The sequence below is a fragment of the Chlamydotis macqueenii genome, chromosome 1, assembly GCF_036417535.1.
Source record: "Chlamydotis macqueenii isolate bChlMac1 chromosome 1, bChlMac1.mat, whole genome shotgun sequence".
NCBI lineage: Eukaryota > Metazoa > Chordata > Aves > Otidiformes > Otididae > Chlamydotis > Chlamydotis macqueenii.
In genome coordinates, this window is record NC_141556.1 from 79381453 (window position 1) to 79400090 (window position 18638).

General features: G+C 38.1%; 1 long non-coding RNA gene across 2 annotated transcripts; it reads left to right on the forward strand.

Moving 5' to 3' along the window:
- The first annotated feature begins 817 nt into the window (after positions 1-817).
- LOC147602157 (uncharacterized) lies at positions 818-18105 on the forward strand. Of its 2 annotated transcripts, none has more exons than XR_015259985.1 (4): positions 818-892; positions 12434-12554; positions 13009-13215; positions 17995-18105. It is a non-coding gene; the product is annotated as an uncharacterized LOC147602157 (long non-coding RNA). The 2 variants fall into 2 exon arrangements; XR_015259986.1 differs by lacking the exon at positions 17995-18105 and adding an exon at positions 15449-16716.
- Positions 18106-18638: the final 533 nt, after the last annotated feature.

Consider the following 18638-nt stretch of genomic DNA (forward strand, 5'->3'; position numbering starts at 1 on the left):
AGAAGTTAATAGATTTAGCATGCAGTCTGATGAACAGGCAAAGAAGAGTCATAGCATCACTTCTTTGGGATGACCCAGCTTTGGGATGACCCAGAATAATTTATCTAGAGTGTTGTTTCACATTCCCCATAGTTTCATCACTATCACAATACAAGAAAACAAATATTGTTATTTCACCATACTGTGTATATTTTTATACGTGGTTTCTATATTTAACTGTGATTACAAAGCATATGCAAAAATATTAGTGACACAAACACATTATTAAAAAATATTAGTGTCACTGGCTACTGCAACTAAACTGCTGAATACTACATTTTATGAGTATTTTATGCCTGATGCATTGATGTCCATGCTTGGTTGATTAGTCAGAGCACAGTTAATCTTTCTACTACCAATCAGTATAGTAGTTTTAAAGGACTGAGAACAAGACTGATATTCAGGAGTAAAGGTTGAAATATTTTTATCTGGAACGTTTCTTTAAAATGGCTTGTGTGTGAAAGTAAAGGAGACTTCTGTACTTGAAGTTTTCAAAGTTTGTCACAGCTAAATTGAGTAGTCTCAGAAATCTTAAGTCATAGTGCTTCCCTGAGGGTAAAGTCATCCCTCTACAAAGTACCATTCATGCCCCACTTACCCTCCATTAAAGCTTTCAAAGTAAGTTTGAAGTGGGACACTGGCCTTCTACTGAAGCACATTCCTCACCTGGAGAAAAGACTTTGGAAGGCTTCTGTTTAATATCTGTATGTCTGTTTTTCAGTTTTTTTCCTCAGAATGGTAAGATAATTTTTTTTTTCCTTCGTTCTTTTTTGAAACAGAATTACTTACTGGGGAACCAAATTAGAAGACGAAAGAAGTGAAGACTGGTCATCTATGCAGAGGAAATGACAAGGTATGCATAGCAATCACGCTGGAGATTCATTTCTTGATGGTGCTTAGGTCTTCATGGTAGATTACTTCTGGCAATAAAGTTAAAAATAGTCCTCAGAAACCTTGAAAAAGATGTTTTGGAAATAACTTTTTTCTTCTGTTTTATAGCCAGAGTAAGCAAAGTATTTATATCTTTATAAATATCTTTAAGACACACCTTTAAACTCCTTACTATGCTGAAATGTAGCTATATTTCTACAGGTAAATGGCAGTCACATTCATGAATTGTTTTATTTGGCAGAGGCCAGTAAAAACAACCTTTCTCCCAACACTAAACTGAAATCCCTTCAGACACTACCAGTGGTCATTCCTGAGGCTTTCAAGTAATCATTTCACAGATTCATTTAAATTACTGTATACTCAGTTTAGGAGTTGCACCATTTTCTCTTTTCTTTGTCATCTATAATCACTACAAGGAGATGTGCTAGTACTTGTTTTGCACTGCTTTTAAAGAATATGTTATTTTACATTTGTCATCCTGTAAATTGGTAAATGCAAAATCTGCACTACTAACAAGTCATGTCACTGAAATACACTCAGTAATATGAATGTATAATGTTTGTAAAATGACTGCTAAGAGACTGGCACAAGGCTATATGCCACTTAAGTTCTGAGGTTAAATGTTACTTCAGTGATGCATAAAATTCGTATTGACCATCTGCCCTGCATTGAATGGAACCCATTAATGAATAAGCCTCACGGTATCACTGTGAGATAGGGAATTATGATCTCCATTTAACAAGTTATAAAACTGAGCCCCAAAGGGGTCATGTAATCATTTCAAGTCATACAGGAAGTCTATAATAGAGCCAGCAATGAAAGCCAGCTCACCTGACCTGCCATCTTTCCTATTTGGACATCCCTGAATTTGGTATCCTTTTCGCTATGTTCTGTCGTGTGTGGAATTTGTATATCAACAGCTGTGCATTCTTTATGCACAGTTTTAACCATGAAGTTCTCTTGCAAAGTAACTTAAAACACACAGTTAATGTGAACCGTGAATCATGCTCGTCCATAAAGAACAACATGAGACACAATACAAAAAGGCCAGCATAAGCAGCACCAGATGGCCTTCCTAAATTGAGCAAGTTAGCAAAAAAAATGCCAAAAGGGAGATCTGGTATTGTGACCTCTCTTACTATTTTTTTGCATAATGTTTAGAGGAAGACTATGCAAGTCTTTCCGTAGTACAGGGAGGAACTGCTGGTATAGGACGACTGATGCTTTTGCTTTTGTCATCTTGCTGAACGTCTCTTTGATATCCTTTAGTAAATGTCAGGTTACATGTTGGCTGCTTGCATTCTAAAACTGAAGTATAAATCATCTTCTCAAGTGACAGAAATCTTCATTTTGCCTTGCAAAATATTTTTCTAACTGTATCTTATGTAACTGTTACAGTTGTTGACATTTTCTTTAAAAGCCCTGTTCATTTGACACTCAAGATTCAGTATGAAGCTATAGACTAGAATAGAGAGTTCTTTGCCGTTGCTTGTACCTGCTTCCTTTACCATGAGTTGAAGAAAGGAATATTATGCATTTCTGAGTCATGCTGTAGAAAGGTATTTTATTTTTAATATCATTAGAATTTTAAAAGAAGGAGAAGGATAAAACTTAGCATAGGTGAAACCAAGAGTTAATACGCTTCAGTTATAGAAAGTGGCTATTAAATTTTGATGGGATGCCATCATTGATAATTCGAATAAAATGTTGATGTGGTGATGTAGGGAGTGTGGATAATGAGTTGAATGCTAGAGAAAGGCTGTTGATTTTTATGGAAAATGTATATAAAAGTGATCTTCCACCAAAGACGTTCATATGGATGTATCCATAGGAGCAAATCAGAGTGTAGACTTCTTATGTCTGTCTTGGGTTTTGTCTCCAGGAGCAAAGCCCTATATAACTGTGTCTTGGCATAGATAAAGACTGAAAATACTTGCCCACACCTTGTGTTTTATTGTGCTTGATTCCTGCCCAGCTTAAGGGTCATATTCTGTCATTAATAATCTGCTATCCCTCTACTCTTACATGTCTACAGGTATTTCAGGTCATTACCTGTGCCAATATCACCCTAATGAGCAGTGAATTAAAGTGTTTCCGTCTTGTTCTGGAAACAGAAGTTCAAGAAACACTGTTTTCCTTCTGAGGGAATGCTACAAGGGTGATGTGGAATGGCAGGAGTTTGGTCTTGAGAGTGTGTCAATCCTAACGCATCGAAGTCCAAATGTTAAATTTTAAGCAAGCTAGAGACCTTTATGGTAGATGCAGGATATATTAAGACACCTCTTTAGGAGTTTGAAGATAGATTAAGATGTCCACATTGGCATAGTCATAATTTCTCAAAATGGGGATCTGAATTGTTTTGTTAAGTATCCTTTTGCTGCCAAAGAACATTGCTGAGTTTAGGAAAGGAAGTCAGATCTTGATCTAAATATCTCTGCTTTATAATGAGATACTGTATATATAACCCGCACAGCAAACAGTTGAACTCAACACAGTCACATGTTAGAGGGGGCACTTGTCTTGGTTAAATAAAGGAGTTAAAAGTGCACTCTTCATTCCCGTGACTGGCCTGAAGGCCAGACTTTAGAGCCAGTGTTTAGAGTAACCTACCGTGGCATCTCTGTCATCTCATGATCATGGTTTTGGGGTTTGTAGAATCACGATTGCCTTATTTTCAAAGTTAGAAGGAGGAGATGGGTCCCCGGGAAATAGATTCCCTGTATCAATCTACATACTTGCATGATGTTATCACTGAAGATTCTCAGTGCTGGTTCAGGAACATTACAGATTTGTTCTCCTCAGCTTGTAGAGGTAGCAACGTAATATTTTACAGGTGTGGAAGTGAAGCACAGATGTGAATACTTTAAGATGTATAGCCTCAGCTGTTGAGGCCAGGTAGTTAAAAGCATTCAGCATGGGTCAGCTCATCTTGTAATGTTTTCAGGGATACCACCAGCCAGGTTGCAGTTTGCCTTTGAAAGTCTGGCTAGTTATTTTAGCATCTAAAGAAGCCAGGAGAATTGAACTTTTTTTTTTTTAAAACCTGACATAAATATTTTCCCAAGATCATGAAGGAAATATGTGGTACAGTTGTGAAATGAACCCAGCTCTGTCAAACTTCTGCATACCCAAAGGACCTTCCTCTCTCCCACTTTAGTCTCTAGTCTCTGTCTTATGCTGAGTTTTTGGAAGACAATGCAGCTCTTCTGTAAACTGTTCTTATTAAATCAGTCTTTCTTTTGCTACAAGCTGTAATAGAAGGAGACTCCCAACAGTACTCTCAGAAAGTCCTGTAGTGCATGTTAGACAATACTGGGTCCTGAACCCTACAGTCTCCAAAGGCTTACTGGATGATCTCCTTTTAAGACCGCTGTTGGTACCAGTTATCTCAAATTACAAACTGTTGGCCGGTCTCAGAAATCTGCAAGAGTAGGTCTCCCCAGTTGTTATATATCCCAGGAGACCTGCAAAAAGAAGGAGGATGATTAAAGTTTATGGCCTGAGCGAGAAGAAGTCAGAGGGAACATTTCCCAGTGTTCTTTTTATGAGGTTTTTTTAAAGGAAAAATATTTTTCACTGACAGGGCTTTCTAATGATTGAATACACTGTGAGTTCTGTATTTGCAAGAAGGCCTAGAGAAACACGCTTTTATTTTCTGCTGGAAGACTGCAGTCTTTAGCACTCTCAATATTAATATCATTGGAGCCAGGGTTCCCTGCTGATGTTACTAAAATGAACTTTAATCAATCTTGAAAAAAGACTTTAATAACCTGACTTATGGCCCCCACTGCTAGATCTTTGATAGGAGACCAAGTCTAGCAGTATTGATTTTCTCATGCTCAGCAGTTCTGATATTTTTGCCATTTGTTAGCAATGTGTATTTTAATAAAACCCCCATTTATTAAGTGCCTTTTCCCAGCAATCTTTCTGTGTTTAAGTGGAACATTTTTACATCATTCACATACATTTGTACTCATTTAGAATCAAATACATTTTTTTGAGGAAGATTCTGGATTCCAAAACTAATCTAAAAATGGAAACTTCCTTCCCTCTTTGGTTATGACACAGCTCTCGTCAGTCCCACCACATGGGGAAGATGAGCCAGAAAGTAGCATGGATAGTCAACCAATTCTATTATTTCATTTTCCCTTTTTCTGTGAGGAGGCAAATGTTGGTTTTTTTTTTTTTACTCAATATGGCATTTTAAGTTCTGGCTTGTATGTTTAGAACAAGTCAGAGTTGATTTTAATAAAACAACGTGGAGAGGCTGAGAGGATTCAGAGCCTTCCTGAGAGAACTGTAAATATCTGAAAGGACCTGGAAATCCAATGGGAAGTCCACAGGAGCACTGTTCATATGTGAAGAAAGATGAGGGGTGAGGGGAGCTGAAACTAATAATGTTGCTAATATTTCTCTAGCTTTGTGTTCTAACAATGTAAATCACAGAAAAGTCCACAGGTGTCATTTTGTATATGGCCTGCAGCCTTCTGACCTCCTTCTGAAAGGTGACCTTGTGGTTTGATAGGCTGGCTCTCCATGAGTAAGTTGTTATTGAGCAGACCACTAATGCTTCTCCACAGCACTATTGCTGTACCTTTATAGGGACTGCTAAATGATGTGGTATGTACCACAGAGACCACTGTCCAGAGGAAAGTGCTGTCAAAGAGTGAGAGGGGGTTAACCACAAAATATTTACCATTTTAGTGTGCACTGAAAAAAAAAAACCATAGCTGAAAACAGGATTTTCCTTTAGCGCTTTTTGTGCATTGTGGTTTTACATTGGCTACAGAAAAGATTCTGTACAGTGTTGATTCTCCAAAGCAGATGGAAAACAGTGATTAACTAGTTCCTTCCAGCTGCTCAGTAATGAGCAGAAACCAAGTTGAACTAGTTATTCATATTGAATTAAGCTTAAAAAAAAAATCATGTAGTTACGGGCATAAATGTTCTTATCTAAATCTAAACTTTCCCAGAATAGTGCAATTGGGCTGGATGTCTTTCTTCAAGCTTATTTCTAGTGGCAGAGGATATGAAAAATAAACGATAGTAGAATATGATTATAGTTCTTAATGTAATTTAAAATTACTCCGTTGTAAGTGAACTACTGATGCACAAGGGCAAGACCTCTGAACCACATGCATTTACAAGCCTGTCCTACGCAAAAGTAAGTCTTGTATGCTGCTGTTGAGACTTAATATCTTGTCTAAAGCTTCTTTAAGATGTGAGTGGAAGCACTGCTTTAGCAGTAGTATCAAGGATTTTATATTTATGGCATTAAGAGCTAATGTGAAGCACATTTGCTGTACGTTCACATTCCTAAGCTGTTTTACTCATGGCACTTAAAGGCCAAGTGAGGCCTAGGATAGATGAGCTTTCAAATTAAAAAAAAAAAATAAAAGTTTTTAACATTAAAATTTGAGAAGTGGTGTATATACTGCCATCAGTGAAAGCACAATGAAACAGGCTAGAGGCCAACTGTGTAGAAAGCAACTCTGGAGAAAAGGATCTGGGGGTCCTGGTGCACAAGTTGACATCAGCCAGCCATGTGCCCTTCCAGCAAAGAGCCAACTGCATCCAGGGCTGCATTAGCCAAATTATAACCAGCAGCTCTAGAGAAGTGATGCTCCGTTTTATTGCACTTGTGAGACTGTTTAGAGTGTTGTGTTCAGTTTGGGGCACCCTAGTACAAGAAGGATACTGGCAGGAGCCCAGTGGAGGGCTAGCCAGGGCTAAAGCACATAGTAAGCATGGAGAAGTGGAGAGAAAAGAAAGGCAAAGGGGAGACTTTATTGCTGTCTGCAACTACCTGATCACAGAGTAAGGAGAAGATGGAGCCCAACTCTTCTCAGAGGTGCACAGCATAGAACAAGGGCCAACCGCTCCAAGTTGGAACATGAGAAATGCCAGTCAGATACAAGGAACATCTTTTTACCAAAGAGTGGTCAAACATTGAGGCAGGTGCCCAGAGGGCTTGTGAGTTCTCAGTCCTTGGACGTGTCCAAGATTCAATTGGATATGTGCCTGAGCAACTTGATCTAATTAGACCTGCATTGAGCAGGAGGTTGGGCTAGATGCTTCCAGAGCTCCCTTCCAACCTGAATTGTTCTGTGGTTCTTTGATTCTATCAAAACAAGGACTGAAACAAGAACAATATTGCAAACTTGGAAGATAAAAAAAAGGAATAACTTGTTGAAAATCAGAGTGGAATTAATGATATTGTGCATCTGATTAATTGACCTTCTGACATCAAAAGAGGCAGGGGTTTATGTAGCGAGTAGTTACCTCAGCATTTCTTCTGTGTAGTTCTGCCTGAAGTGAAATCACAGCTTCATCAAAGTCAGATAACACAATTTTCCTTGACTTCACGAGACTCTGAATTGTGTCAGGTTAAATGGAGATAATAGGAGGGTTCTTTAAAGTCAAATAATAATTTTAATGTGGGGAGAACTTTCGAGAATATTTTTCAGTTTTTCTGAAACTGTATTTCACAGCTACCAGATTCTTTTAGCATATACAGATAAAATTACACTAGTGTTGAAAGCAAAAAAAAAGAGTATTTCTCTCTCAGCTTCGTACCTGTGTTCCTGTAAGCACAAGTATTTAATTGACTTGCTCTAAAGAAGGGGGGAAAATTGGAGGGAAGAAAAGCATCCTTCCCATAATCCCCAAATTAGAAAATGTTTCAGAGCTTTGAAAACTGTTGGCCAGTTCTAACATTTACAAAGTACATCTTAAAGACTACGTAAAAAGTCCAGACCCTATCGTGAGCTTAATTACACCCTGTCAGTGCTTGCTTTTTACAACCAACCATGATAAAACATACAAAATGCAGCCCTAACATACAGTGCAGTATTAGGGCATATGTTAATCCATGGCATTTCTGAAGAGGAGGAAGAGTTTTTAACATTGCTTAGGCTGGCTTTAGGAAATGGCACTTGTCAGCAGAGTGTGTATATATGTTTATAAGATAAAAAATGTCAGGGGTATATTTCCTCCTCTTATCTTACCAGCCTATTCTACTTTATAATTTTACATATACTATTGATTACAGTATTTTTAATTGTGTGGATTACATATGAGTACAGATTATAAAAAATTCATACTGAGTCTACTTGGCCCGTAAAAAATTTATGCAACTCTGAGGAAGAGTTACTGTTATTAAAGGACCATTTTGGAAACCAGAATGCCTGTTTCAACAGCACAACCTTTATCCTTTAATGCAGTCAGGGGTTTTGGATGAGTGCAGGTGTACACATAATTATGAATTTAGAGTGGCCCAGGAATATTTAAGAACAAAAATACTTCCAATGTAGAGATTATTTTCTCATTAATGGCTACAAAACGATTTGGTAATTTTTTACACTAATCTTCATAATAATATGAAGACCCCGTCTGGGTCTGAGGAGCATCTACTATGGTCTATGAGCATGTTACTGCCAATTCCAATGTTTGGCATTTGTTGCGATTTCATACTAATATTAATAACATATTTTTGTTTCTTTTCCTCATACATTTTAGCCCCCAGAACTTGGGATTTTTGCAGTGTTTTCCCTGTATTCATGAGGGATTTTTACATATTTGTAGAGAATCTAACGTAATACATTTGTCCAGTAGCTGGAGCATTGAAAAGCAACTTAAGACTTGCAATTCTGAGAATGGAATACTGCTTTTATGATTTAGGAAGAATTTTTTTTAATGCAACATTTATATACTTATATTTTAATCCATTACATGACATACACCGTGGTTAGCAACAGCTTTTGTGTATCATGGCTCAGGTTCCCATACACTCCTGACAGTATGTATATTCATAAGATTCATGACATTTTCCTGCATCTGCTCTTATAACGGATTTCATTTCAAAGCAGCACTTCATTGATGTAGCACACTGACGCATTTTACGTGTAATTGCTTTTCATCTGGTTGTATGATTATTTTGTGACACCTAGTGGATAAATTGATAGTAGTGCCGATTTGAATTTCTTCAGGGTTTTTTTTTTCAGTTCTCTTGATGGCCATTCTGGCCTGGAAACTCAATTCACATTACAAACACAAAGACTCTCTTGCTTTCTTAATTTCTCTCTTGCTTCTTTTTTTTTTTTCTCTTTAATTTTGCTCATAGAATAACTTGCTCAGAGCCAGGTTAGCAAATACCCAACAGCAGTCTTGAGGAAATTCCAAGAGTCCCAAAATAATACAAGGTAGTAAACGTTTGAGAATTTCATGATATTTTTTAGTCAGGATCCCTATGTGTGTAGCGTGTGACCTTCACACATCAACTTTTTCTACCATATCAACTTTTCTGTGGTGTGCTTCAAACATGCAATTCCCTTAGGGATTGAGCATACACTACATAAAGCTATAAAAGGTTACAAAGAAGTATTTACACTTATTACCCTATGAAGACTCTTAGAAATACCCATTCCTTTACTGTTCTTAGAGAATGAAATCTGATAAATAATTAAAATATTATTCTATACACACAAGAATGTTTTCAGAATATTTACATAAAGAAACAGTCTAGAAATGCCTTAAATGCATGACCTACTTTCACAACTAAGATAAATCTTGCGAAGTATATCTTAATTTACGTGTCATGGATTCTGTGCCTGAAGCTTATTTCAAAGTCATTTCTCCTACAGGAGGATGTTAAAATACTGTCCAGTGTGCTTGCTATAAATGTTGTGAGGTAGAAAAGTAGAAAAGTAGGTATTTTCATATTTACTCTTTTTTTTTTATGTTGTTAAGGGGAGGGGAATTAATTATTTCAGTTGCCCCAAGTCTGCTCACTGTATTGCTGGGTTGATACTGTTAGTGTGCGTGTTTCTGTCCTCAGAGAAGGTATAAAATACTCCTTGCCTGATAGATTTTAAATTCTGAAATCTTAGAGCGTCCCACAGCAGGGTCAGAACAGTAGTTTACACGATAGCTAAGATAAGATTTTAGTAGTTTTTAAATAGTAGCTAAAAGGAACAGTAAGGCACATGAATTTGGAGATAAGAGGTTATGTATTTTTCATATGTGGGGAATTGGAGTGGAGTTGTGCAGAGGACATGAAGAAATTTATTTTAAAGACCGTCTTCAAGATCTTAGGTTTCAACTTGTCATTCTTCAGAGAAAATGCATTGCATATTTCCACTCCCAAGAGGCTTCAAAATCAGAAAATGTAGTACTAAACTGCGTCTTTAATACCGACTGATGAGGCGTTCTATTCCTGTGCTCTTCCTAGTTGCTCATCCTAACAGTTCTCTTGTGACTTTCATTTACGTAAAATTAGGGCCTGTAGCAACAGCATCATGAATAATGGACACAAAGAGTCTAACACACTGTTGAGCTCTGGCACAGATCTGCTCACTCTCTACCACCTGAAGCTCTGGTTTAAGTCTTAATGAATGTTTAACCAGTGAAAGCTTTAGTCTCAGGTAAGAAGACTTACACTAGAGTAAGTCTCTGGAGAGTTTTGGTCACCTGAGAAAACAAAAGGTTGTACAGAGGGAGCTGAAACAGGCAGCACTGTGTGTCTGGCCACCCGAGCTCCTCGCCTCTAATTCATGAGGAGAGCTTGTCTTGCCAGCGAGCGCCGTATCGCTGTCACTGCCCTGGTCACCCCCGGCACTCCAAAGCCTTTGCCTCTCGCTGCAAGTGGTCAGATCAGGCCCTCGCGGTGAAAATGGCGATTTTCAGTGGTTCCTTCTCCTGCTTTTTAAAGACTTGTGTCATGTAAACCTGGTGTGGGTCTCAGACTGGGTTTCGCATTGGATGGGTAACGAGCCTGGTAATCTCATCAGCTCGTGCAGTGAGTATATATATAAGCCTTCTTTTCGGTGTCTTTGTTGCACCCACAGCGTGGAATACTCCAAATGGAAAATAACTGATCAGAGCGGAGGCAAAGTAATCATGACAAAAGCACACATGTATATTTTTTTTAATCATAACACAACTTGAGACGATATCAAAGAGTGGTAACAAAGCTGTTACTGTGCACAAAGATCATCTGCTGGTAACCAAAGAAAAACAATAACTCAAAGGAAAAAGGGATCTCAATAATTAGCAGTGTTGTTGGTGGCAAATTCACAGAGATCCCTGGAAGGTGCAGGCGTGCAAGAGGCCTTCACTGCAGGATGTCCCTTGGCTGGTGGAGGCCTCTCACTGTCAGCTGGTTGCCGTGGCCTGGTAAGGCCAAGGGGACATGAAAGTGTCTAACGGGGTCAATGAAAATACTTGCTCTTGCAAAAGGGCTTTTTTTGGAGTATGTCTATAGCCTCCCCCCCCACGCCCTCTCAAAAGAAAGGAACCAGAACCAGAAATAAACTGCCTGCTGCAGTTTTGGTTTGCAAGGCCTATTCAAGTGTTTTCCATGTGTTAATGTATGTGGATTTCCAGGCTTCTGCTTCTTGACTGTCAGGTTTAACCAAGCCCGGTGGCTTGAGCCAAAATACAGCCCAGACATCAGAACATCACTCTAAAATGGAAATTAATTTTAAGCTTTTAACAATATTTTAAAACAAACATCCTACATAGATTGGTGATTTTATGCCAGCTTTTCATATAATGCTATGAACAATTTTGAATGCTAACGCTCTAAAGTGATCATGACAAATATAACAGTTTGTAAAGAATTAATTTTGCTTGCCTGCCATAATACGAAGCTTCTTCTTTGTTAGCACTCAAGTAACTTTATCCTGTTTGTGGTGATGGCAAACGTAAGCGTGCATTGATGTAAATACAGAATTTTAGGCTAAATGCATGTAATGCTGGGTTATTCAGACCCTTGATCTAATCCTGGGTCCCAGACTGCTGATTTCCTCACTCCTACTTGTCAGCTGCTTGGTCTCTCTCAAGGCTAAAATTTAAAATTAAAGCCTTATGGGGCAAATGGCAGAAGACGTTTTTCTACCAACTAGAATTATTGGCACAGCTGCATTTCTCCAAAACGAATTTTAGTTTCTTGTTGAGGCTTAGAATATACCCTGACAGACATTCCTTCTTGGTCCTTAATTAAGTTAGGACTTGCACATACTGGTTTAGTGCGTATCTTTTTAAAAGGAAAACAATTTCCAAGGATTTAAATCCATTTCAGAGTGAAAATTCAGTTTTCCAAAAAAAAAAAAGGAATTTCTGGGTTGAGATTGGAGGTGGCGGTTTTTAAAAAGACGTCAGATGAATATTGTTTTCACAGTCTTGTGACTCCGGTTAATGTTATTTTCCTAGTTTACATAAGGAACTGAAATAAGTTCTGGTACTGCAGATACCACTTCCTATAAGTGGTATCACGTAGGTTAGGTATGACGCTATATGAATTGCATGTATTAAAAAGCCAAATCTCATTGGCTTCAATGGCTTGTTTAAGATTCTTTGCGTAGTAAGGGGTTTTTCTATTCAAAAATTCTTAAAAACATTACTCAAATAATTGCTTGTAGGATGACTGGATATTTAGCTAGAGACAATAGAAGAGTGTGATCTTGACTGTTCAGTGAGTGTAACGAGTTTTTTGTTTTCACAGGGCTTGAGGAGAAGCGGGATAGACACAGTTTTGAAGAGCTGGAAATCACATATCCAGTCAAAGATAAGGGTGCTCAATTTGAGTGTCCAGTTTTGCATTCAAAGATGTTAAGCAAATCCAGGTAATGTCAGCTGAGTTAGGTGAGTTCAGCTCTTCTAAAAATAAGGTCCAGTGTTCAACATCCTAAAATAAGCAGATGTTTGGGATGATATGTGTCATTAATATTTCATTTTTGTGTCATCTGCATGAATACAATTTGCGTTAAAGCATGGAGATAAATTATGAATGTTTAGGAAATGCTTACTGTAAGAAAAGTGTTATGTGCCCCTTTATTCTTAGTTATCTCTGACAAGAGAAAATAAAACTGTCGTGTTTTCATAGCTCTTTTCTTAACAAGAAACAATCCCTAATTTGTCACAGTTTTGTCTGCTCTTACTGCAGACACTCATCTCCCAAATAATCCAGCCCTTGATTTTTTGCTTTTAGGCATGGTAAGATAGGAAGAGTACCTGTAACATTTATTTTTCCTAAGATGTACCTCACTTGCTCCCGGTGGATTTGCCATCTCCACACAGGTTTCATCTCCCCTGGACACCGGCCTCACCCTGATTTCTGGGCATTAGAATCTGGTAATCGTCATCTCTGCCATGGAGAGTTCAGAAACGCAGCCCAGCGTGAGTTCCTGCTGCTGCTGCTCTCGCTGCCGTCCGTGTTGCACCTGGCAGCCATCTTAGGCCTGGGCAGAGAGCCCATCGGGGCGAGCACAACAACTTGGCTGGGGAGTAAGTAGATGGAAAGATTATGCTAGGAAAACATGGAAGATAAATATTTAAGTCCTACAAAACAAATAGCTCCTAATACACTGAACAGTTCTGCGTTCCTTTTGGAGTTTATTTTTTAGGAATTTATCTCCTTAAATATTTATTTGCTTAAGAATACAAGTGCAACGTACAGAGCAGACAGTGATTAGCCCTCATTCAATTTGTCTTTTTGTGGAAGCTTTGAGAGATTCTGAGTGTTTTCATCCTTCTCTTAAATATGAGCTTTTATGGCTTTTTAGTATGCAGAGTATTACATAAGCAAAACTGAGAAAGAAATGAAATAGAAAAATAAAAATTTTGTCAGTGTAGGTACTGCAGTTTGCATAAGCAGAAGACGTGATCCCACATCTAAGAAAAATTAGGTGTTGTTTTGATGGAAAACTGTCTTTTTCCTGATGCATTCTGTTTTGAAGCATCTGTTTAACATTCAAGGCATTTTACAGCAGTAAGACTATGAAATACCTAACATATATGTATAGAACATGTGTGTGAAGGTGCAGAATGCCTTTGATGTATACTCAGCCCTGGCTCCTTGTCTTTACTATTAGTCAGATCTCTATACACCCATTCAGTAGGTTAAAGCAGCTATCATTAAGCAGGTCTCATTTTTTTATACCATTGTAAACCTTTTCTGAAACACGCTACATGAGCAGTCGTTTCTATGGAGGAATTTCCTTGACTTTTGCATGGATCCACGTGAGAGTAAGGATGCTCCTGTGCAGGTCTGGGCTGGTAGTCAGGCTACAGTATGTGAGATGGAATTATTTAGGCTAATGTATTTGTATGTTTTTCTGTTCTGTTGCCTTTTTTCCCCCTCACATATAAAATGCTCAAGATTTTAGGAACATATGTAAACTACTGCAGAGCTCAAAGACATTTAGCCACAGAGTTCTGACTCATTTTACAGCTGTTCCTTTTTCCCAAATATTTACAAACAGATAAAGACAATGGTTTCAGTGAATATGTAAAATCATTTATTAGACCCATGGTACAGTAGCTATGACGTAATTAAAAAGTAGACAAAGGTGAAAAAATTATCTAACTTATTTTAATAGAAGTAATGCTCAATGCAATTAGTCATTGGCTCCTAAATTATTTTCTGATGTTTAAAATTTCTAAGGATCCAGAATTGTTGACTTTAAGTTCTGTGCCCCGTCATTTGTGCTGTATTGGATCATCAGGACTTTCTTCAAAGCCACTGAGGCCAAGTGAAGGCGTACCATTGATTTCAGTAGCATGTGAGTTGCTTCCCTGGTGACTTTGAGGGAAATGTTTCCACACAAATCTGTGAATAGGGTTTGTAGAAACCAGAACAGCACACCTCAGTGTTGTAGCACCAGGTAATCTCATTGATGTGAGCAAACATCATAACCAAAGTTGATTACCTGTTTGGACGTTTTCACAAAGGTAGAGAATGATAAATTTGATCTCCTAGTTACAGTCTGGCTATACTAATGCCTAATTAAAGATATTGTAAAGCTAGTGTACACAGGCTAGTGTTCTTCTGTAGCCAGCTGAGAGAGGCAAACATTTGTACGTGAAAAGTCTAGAGCAGGAGTGTAACTGAATTGAATTTTAGAAAAACCTGTGCCTGTCCACTGAATGTAGGAGGCAGCTGTGGAGGCTTGGTCCGGTGAGTATTTCCCATTGTGCCTGCCTGAAGTTCTTGCAGAATCTGTCCTGTATTACTAAATTACAGTGAAGTTTCACAAATGGGTAAAGAGCTGTCGTTTGCCATTATAGAAGCAGCTGTATTTCAGTAGGGGGTAAGATGACGATATACGTTGTACTTCACAGGAGTCACAGAATTTGTGTTTTACTTCTTGAAGGATGCAAGCTATATGAAGGCAGTGTGTAGTTTTTGTTATATTTATTTAAAAATATATTTGAAAATACTATGCATCAAGTATGTAGGTCACAGGAAACTGAGTCCTTCCCTCCACCAAATAATTTCTCTCTGAAATCTCCAGAAAAGTTACCTGCCGTGATACTACTCAGTTACAACCCTATCCTTGAAGGATGACATAGCAATTCAAATTCCTGCCCAGGGCCTGATCCAGGGCCTGTTGAATTCAGTCGGAAAGCTTCCCTTGGCCTCAGCATCCACTGTAGCAGAACCTCAGCCATTTACCCAACCACCGCTCTTGCCAGCAAATGTTTATGACATTTTTAATAGCGAATAAATAGTCTGTAGGAGCAGAGCAGTGACTGTACACCACTTTGGAAGAAGGAAGATAATCATTATATGGAGACACGGTGGAAACCGCTGATCTGGCCAGCGTCCAGACCCTCAACCTTCCTGGGGAATACCCTTGCCTTGTCACTAACCTCTGAGCCACTTCTTTCCTCGGTGTCATCACAGTGCACCACATCACACCTCCACCTGGGGCATTTGCCATCCTCCTGGGAACCCAGTGTGGTTTTGCCGTTGTAAATAATTCTGAGGTTTTGGGTAGAAGGTGTTCTGAAATCACAAAGTGCTTGGTCTGTGTTATCCCAGAATCTGCTAATTAGTAAGGCTTTTAATTATATAACAACTACTTTAAAACTGTCCTCTTTCCTATTACATCATAGAAATAGCAGACTTAGCCCTGTGCTTTTTTAAAACTGTCTACTGAGGTATTTGTTAACATCAGTTCCAATACATTTTCAGTGAGCAGTGAGAGATGGGATATGGAAATGTCATATTTCCTAGTATTAAATAGTTGTTAAAACAGAAACATAACTCTTGCCAGATAGTTATTTTGTATGCATGTCTTCTTCACAGAAGGAAAATGAACATGCATTTTTCTTTCTTTTAAGTGTTTTAAAGTTCATCCTTGTTTGGTGTTCTAGTCAATTAAAATAAGTTGATGAGCAGCTTGTGAGAGCAGAAGACTAATTAATTTTAGATGTTGGATAAAGCACATTATTTTCCTTTTTTTTTGTCTGCTAATGAGTACTATTAATACCTATAATAACAGATCTTATAGAAAATAGTATTACACAAAGTTTATGATACTTTACAAATAATTACCTCACTGTCTTTGTGAATTAACAAACTGCTCCTATTTTTGTGGGAAAATATACATGAAGGCAATATTATATCAGAACTGCATGTAGAGAAAAGAATCTTTAACATTGTTATCATCATAGAAAATAAGATAATCCTTTTGAAATGGTTAATAAAAGCTCTCAATTTTTTCAACCACAGTGAACATTTTCCAGTCTTCCACCTAGCATTGCACGTAAAAGTGAAAAGGAAGTCAAGATACATTAAAGATAGGCAGGCAATGTAAATCCCTACAACCTATTCAGAGTTTCCAAAATATTGCCATTGTTTGGATCTGCATTTCACTTCTGTCTTTTAGAAAGCCACTGGAATCAGCCGCAAGTGTAGGATCTTCATCCGAAATTCCCAGTCGATGGAGATGTTTGGGTCTGTGCGGTATTTTGGGCTTTTCACTACTGTGGACACATCCTTTTAATGCTAGATTGGTCCATTCAACTCTTCACTGGACCATCCAGCATGAAAGGTTACTTTTTTTTTTTTATTATTCCACTATAAAGCAAATGCTTATACAAAAGTCTTACTTTGAAGTAAGTCACAAAATACACAACTTTTCTCCAATTATGTTATGAACGCTGTTATGGATAGGGTTTATTTCATGCTGAAAGCACTTCCAGTGAGGTGACTGTGCAATACACAGGTACTTACCCAGCACTGCTAAAATTCACTGACCTCTGCACAGAATTTTAGCCAAAGATCCAATACAAATTCTTGGCTCTTAGGAAAAACGCTGAGATCTCTGACCGCATGCATAAAGAAGATGTTTGTTTTAAAATATTTTAGCTAAAAAAGAGTTAAGGGTAGGATTTTCTTCAGCGAATTATTAGGAGAGTAATTGACCTTGTCAAAAAGCTGGCACTCGGAAAATGCAGACATTTTAAACTCTTAAGTACGTAGAGAAAACTATCATGCATTCTGCTGCAGAGCTTTCCAAATGCGTTTCTTAGCGGTTAGGGAGCAACTTCTGCTACCAATTTTTACCATTTACATTAATGAGATGTTGAAATCTCTCATGCTACTCTTTATGTATAGTATACAGAGAATATTTTATATCCTTTCTGGCCTACAAGGGAATTGATGTTACAAGATGTGAAATCTGGGGTTGTACAGCATTTCCTCCAATACAGTGGTCTCAGAATGGACAGAGTTGCACCGTTCCTGTTTTGTGCAACAAATATGCACCGTGTACAGCTCACCATAACCAGTAACCGTTTTCTACGTGTGGTCTGAGTCCACTACAGTGAAATGATCTTTCAAGTCGATGGTGTAACATTACTTTTTATAAATTAACGCATTGCCATCTAATTTCGTTAGACATCTATGTTCTCCTTCTTCTCTACTTGATTTAACAGTGTATTTGTTCCTTGAAGGTGAAATAGCTGATACCTCTCTCTTCCTGTCTCTGCACTGCTCTTACCATTTAAGTCAATCTAAAAAAAAAATAACTTTTTTTTTCATTACACTTTGTCTCTAGCCTGTCTTTTAAATTAGGGGTCCCCATGGGCCATGGTGTAATTGTGGTGGTAACAACTGAATGACAAAGCTGGTGCTGTGCATGGTTCCTCTTGAGAAAACGCACAGAGAAGCTGCTCCCTGCTTTTGCACACGCTCTCATTCACCTTATAATTGTTTCAGTATGCAGTGAAATGAAATTGATACATATGTGTTTTCTCTTGCTCCTCTCTTTTTAGGTCCCCATATCATTATGCTGAAAGCAGTGGCGGATCACTTCAGTTACCCTGAATGTGACCTGTGGCCTGTGGGATGAGATCTGCTTTATAATGAAACATCACTTTAGTTTATCTCTGTGTGGCTGATGTATGTGTCCTTTATTGTTTTCTTTAGTTAACTGCTAACAAAAAGCTGATTAAGTTAGGGTATTTGCTTTAAAATTTGGTTATTTGTTAAAGCAGTATTTATATTACATTATGGACTGGTATCTCAGTCATTTCCACTTCTTTAGGTCTGCCCTGAATGGGAAGTGTTGTGGTCCATCAAACCAGGTTGTGGGGAATAACAGCCCCCTCAAACTCTGACGTAAATGCGAGGTTAGAATAGATTATACTACAGGGGCAATTTTGCTGATGGTATGAACCAAAGTCTGTAGAGTACAGTAGAGCCATTGATGTAATTTGGCCATTGATTCAGAGCTGGGTTACTCTGAAGTTCATTGAGGAGAAGCATATTGTTTAAGTAGGCCGTAACATTACCTCAGTCTTGACAAATTCTTTGTTCAGTCTTACAGATTTACCCATGCAGAACTTGAGAAGTTCAGTCAGAGAAACTCAATTCTTCCCCGTTAGGATAATAGAGGAATATCTAGAAGCACGTTAAA